The 5,000-nt window shown below is 52.9% G+C and overlaps 2 long non-coding RNA genes across 2 annotated transcripts in view; both read right to left on the bottom strand.

Moving 5' to 3' along the window:
• The window catches only part of LOC144954271 (uncharacterized), an 11,048-nt gene extending 9,174 nt beyond the window's left edge, over window positions 1-1,874 (bottom strand). The window contains exon 1 of the long non-coding RNA XR_013641120.1: window positions 1,741-1,874. This is a non-coding gene — a long non-coding RNA (uncharacterized LOC144954271). The remainder of the gene's footprint in view (window positions 1-1,740) is intronic.
• Window positions 1,875-2,717: 843 nt separating this feature from the next.
• On the bottom strand, window positions 2,718-4,942 carry LOC144954272 (uncharacterized). The gene is made up of 3 exons (XR_013641121.1): window positions 4,823-4,942; window positions 3,403-3,595; window positions 2,718-2,915 (listed from the first exon to the last, which is right to left on the bottom strand). It is a non-coding gene; the product is annotated as an uncharacterized LOC144954272 (long non-coding RNA).
• Window positions 4,943-5,000: the final 58 nt, after the last annotated feature.

The following is a 5,000-nucleotide window of genomic DNA, read 5'->3' as shown; positions in this document are numbered from 1 at the left end:
CTGAGTGTATGACTGACTGAGTGACTGAGTGACTGAGTGTGTGAGTGTGTCTATGAGTGACTGAGTGTATGACTGACTGAGTGACTGAGTGACTGAGTGACTGAGTGTGTGAGTGTGTCTATGAGTGACTGAGTGTATGACTGACCGAGTGACTGAGTGACTGAGTGAGTGTGTGAGTGTGTCTATGACTGACTGAGTGTATGACTGACTGAGTGACTGAGTGACTGAGTGACTGAGTGTGTGAGTGTGTCTATGAGTGACTGAGTGTATGACTGACTGAGTGACTGAGTGACTGAGTGACTGAGTGTGTGAGTGTGTCTATGAGTGACTGAGTGTATGACTGACTGAGTGACTGAGTGACTGAGTGTGTGAGTGTGTCTATGAGTGACTGAGTGTATGACTGACTGAGTGACTGAGTGACTGAGTGACTGAGTGTGTGAGTGTGTCTATGAGTGACTGAGTGTATGACTGACTGAGTGACTGAGTGACTGAGTGTGTGAGTGTGTCTATGAGTGACTGAGTGTATGATGACTGAGTGACTGAGTGACTGAGTGACTGAGTGACTGAATGTATGACTGACTGAGTGACTGAGTGACTGAGTGTGTGAGTGTGTCTATGAGTGACTGAGTGTATGAGTTACTGAGTGACTGAGTGACTGAGTGTGTGAGTGTGTCTATGAGTGACTGAGTGTATGACTGACTGAGTGACTGAGTGACTGAGTGACTGAGTGTGTGAGTGTGTCTATGAGTGACTGAGTGTAAGACTGACTGAGTGACTGAGTGTGTCTATGAGTGACTGAGTGTATGACTGACTGAGTGACTGAGTGACTGAGTGACTGAGTGAGTGAGTCTATGAGTGACTGAGTGTATGACTGACTGAGTGACTGAGTGACTGAGTGACTGAGTGTGTGAGTGTGTCTATGAGTGACTGAGTGTATGAGTGACTGAGTGACTGAGTGACTGAGTGTGTGAGTGTGTCTATGAGTGACTGAGTGTATGACTGACTGAGTGACTGAGTGACTGAGTGTGTGAGTGTGTCTATGAGTGACTGAGTGTATGACTGACTGAGTGACTGAGTGTGTGAGTGTGTCTATGAGTGACTGAGTGTATGACTGACTGAGTGACTGAGTGACTGAGTGACTGAATGTATGACTGACTGAGTGACTGAGTGACTGAGTGTGTGAGTGTGTCTATGAGTGACTGAGTGTATGAGTGACTGAGTGACTGAGTGACTGAGTGTGTGAGTGTGTCTATGAGTGACTGAGTGTATGACTGACTGAGTGACTGAGTGACTGAGTGACTGAGTGTGTGAGTGTGTCTATGAGTGACTGAGTGTAAGACTAACTGAGTGACTGAGTGTGTCTATGAGTGACTGAGTGTATGACTGACTGAGTGACTGAGTGACTGAGTGACTGAGTGAGTGAGTCTATGAGTGACTGAGTGTATGACTGACTGAGTGACTGAGTGACTGAGTGACTGAGTGTGTGAGTGTGTCTATGAGTGACTGAGTGTATGAGTGACTGAGTGACTGAGTGACTGAGTGTGTGAGTGTGTCTATGAGTGACTGAGTGTATGACTGACTGAGTGACTGAGTGACTGAGTGTGTGAGTGTGTCTATGAGTGACTGAGTGTATGACTGACTGAGTGACTGAGTGTGTGAGTGTGTCTATGAGTGACTGAGTGTATGACTGACTGAGTGACTGAGTGTGTCTATGACTGACTGACTGAGTGAGTGAGTCACCTGACTGGCCAGCTGCTCCAGGTGAGCGTGCTGCAGCTGCACCCCGAGGCGTCCGTGCAGCAGCAGGCGCCCCTTGTCCCACCAGGTGAGTGAGTGTGTGAGTGAGTGAGTGTGTGAGTGAGTGAGTGTGTGAGTGAGTGAGTGTGTGAGTGAGTGAGTGTGTGAGTGTGTGAGTGAGTGTGTGAGTGTGTGAGTGAGTGTGTGAGTGTGTGAGTGAGTGTGTGAGTGTGTGAGTGTGTGAGTGAGTGTGTGAGTGTGTGAGTGAGTGTGTGAGTGTGTGAGTGAGTGTGTGAGTGTGTGAGTGTGTGAGTGTGTGAGTGAGTGAGTGTGTGAGTGAGTGTGTGAGTGTGTGAGTGTGTGAGTGTGTGAGTGTGTGTGAGTGAGTGAGTGTGTGAGTGTGTGAGTGTGTGTGAGTGTGTGAGTGTGTGAGTGTGTGAGTGAGTGTGTGAGTGAGTGTGTGAGTGAGTGAGTGTGTGAGTGTGTGAGTGAGTGTGTGAGTGAGTGTGTGAGTGAGTGAGTGAGTGGTGTGAGTGTGTGAGTGAGTGAGTGTGTGAGTGTGAGTGTGTGAGTGTGTGAGTGAGTGAGTGAGTGGTGTGAGTGTGTGAGTGAGTGAGTGTGTGAGTGTGAGTGAGTGTGTGAGTGTGTGAGTGAGTGAGTCTATGTGTCTATGAGTGACTGAGTGTATGACTGACTGAGTGACTGAGTGACTGAGTGTGTGAGTGTGTCTATGAGTGACTGAGTGTATGACTGACTGAGTGACTGAGTGACTGAGTGACTGAGTGTGTCTATGACTGACTGAGTGTATGACTGACTGAGTGACTGAGTGACTGAGTGACTGAGTGTGTGAGTGTGTCTATGAGTGACTGAGTGTATGACTGACTGAGTGACTGAGTGACTGAGTGTGTGAGTGTGTCTATGAGTGACTGAGTGTATGACTGACTGAGTGACTGACTGACTGAGTGAGTGAGTCACCTGACTGGCCAGCTGCTCCAGGTGAGCGTGCTGCAGCTGCACCCCGAGGCGTCCGTGCAGCAGCAGGCGCCCCTTGTCCCACCAGGCGAGGGGCGCCGAGGGGTCGACGGGCCGCGACGTGAGCAGCTCCACAGACTGCAGCACGGCGGCCCACGCTGGCTCCCAGCAGGGGCCCCACACGGCACTCCACAGGGACACGCAGGCTGGGGGGGGGGGGGGAGACACGGCGGGGGGGGGGGAGACACGGGGGGGGGAGACACGGGGGGGGAGACGGGAGACGTAGGGAGACGCGGGGAGACGCGGGGAGACACAGGGAGAGACGCGGGGAGACACAGGGAGAGACGGGGGGAGACGGGGAGAGACACAGGGAGAGACGGGGGGAGACGGGGAGAGACACAGGGAGAGACGGGGGGAGACGGGGGGAGACACAGGGAGAAACGGGGGGAGATGGGGGGAGACACAGGGAGAAACGGGGGGGGGGGGGCGGGGGGAGACACAGGGAGAGAGACACAGGGAGGGAGACACGGGGAGACACGGGGGAGACACGTGGGGGGGAGACACGGGGAGACACACAGAGACACGGGGAAAAACACAGGGAGAGACACGGGGAGACATGGGGAGACACGGTGAGTCGATGGTGATAGTGGTGTTCGTGGTGACGGTGGCGTTAGCGGTGTCGTGGTGACTCACACGAGATATCGAAGTGGAACTTGAGGGGGGGCAGGTTCCTGTCCACGGCAGCGGCCCCCCACGGCGGGCCCAGCTCCACGTGTGTGCGGCGTTGCGAGCGCGGGGGGGCCCAACTCCTCTGTGCCCACCAGGAGGCCCCACAGAGACCAGTCACGGACCTCCAGCATGGAGCGCGGGAAGTCACGGATCCTCACTGTGAGAGACACACACACAGTGACACACACGCACACAGAGACACACACACAGACACAGTGACACACACACACAGACACAGAGACACACACAGACACAGAGACACACAGTGACACACACGCACACAGACACAGTGACACACACATACACAGAGACACACACAGACACAGAGACACAGAGACACACACAGACACAGAGACACACAGTGAGACACACACACAGAGACACACACACACAGACACAGAGACACACACAGACACAGAGACAGACACACAGACACAGAGACACACACATACACAGAGACACACACAGACACAGAGACACAGAGACACACACAGACACACACACAGAGACACACACAGAGACACACACAGACACACACACACAGAGACACACACAGACACAGAGACACACAGAGACACACACAGACACAGAGACACACACACACAGAGACACACACACAGAGACACACACAGACACAGAGACACACACAGACACACACACAGAGACACACACAGAGACACACACAGACACACACACAGAGACACACACAGACACAGAGACACACAGAGACACACACAGACACAGAGACACACACAGACACACACAGACACAGAGACACACACAGACACAGAGACACAGAGACACACACAGACACAGAGACACACACACACAGAGACACACACAGACACAGAGACACACACAGACACACACACAGAGACACACACAGAGACACACACAGACACACACACAGATATATACATACACCCAGACACACACACAGACACACACACCCAGACACACACAGCGTGTCTGACTGTAGGAGCGTGTGGCTGTACTAGTATGGCTGTAGTAGTCTGACTGTAGTAGTGTAGCCGTAGTAGTATGGCTGTAGTAGTCTGACTGTAGTAGTGTAGCTGTAGTAGTCTGACTGTAGTAGTCTGGCTGTAGTAGTGTAGCTGTAGTAGTATGGCTGTAGTAGTCTGACTGTAGTAGTGTAGCTGTAGTCGTATGCCTGTAGCTGTAGTAGTCTGCCTGCAGTAGTCTGCCTGTAGCTGTAGCAGTCTGCCTGTAGTAGTATGCCTGTAGCTGTAGTGGTCTGGCTGTGTCTGCCTGTAGCTGTAGTAGTGTGCCTGTAGTAGTCTGTCTGTAGTAGTCTGCCTGTAGCTGTAGTAGTCTGGCCGTGTCTGCCTGTGTCTGGCTGTGTCTGGCTGTGTCTACGCCGCACCGTTGAGCGTGTGGACGTGAGCCCTCACGGCGCGTCCCCACTGGATGCTGAACTGGGTGTCTGTCTGTAGTAGTGTAGTAGTGTGTCTGCCTGTGTCTGCCTGTGTCTGCCTGTGTCTGGCTGTGTCTGCGCCGCACCGTTGAGCGTGTGGACGTGAGCCCTCACGGCGCGTCCCCAC

Source organism: Lampetra fluviatilis, unplaced genomic scaffold (assembly GCF_964198595.1).
Source record: "Lampetra fluviatilis unplaced genomic scaffold, kcLamFluv1.1 SCAFFOLD_714, whole genome shotgun sequence".
NCBI lineage: Eukaryota > Metazoa > Chordata > Hyperoartia > Petromyzontiformes > Petromyzontidae > Lampetra > Lampetra fluviatilis.
The sequence above is the reverse complement of the archived record's forward strand: the minus strand, read 5'-3'. Positions and strand labels throughout refer to the sequence as shown.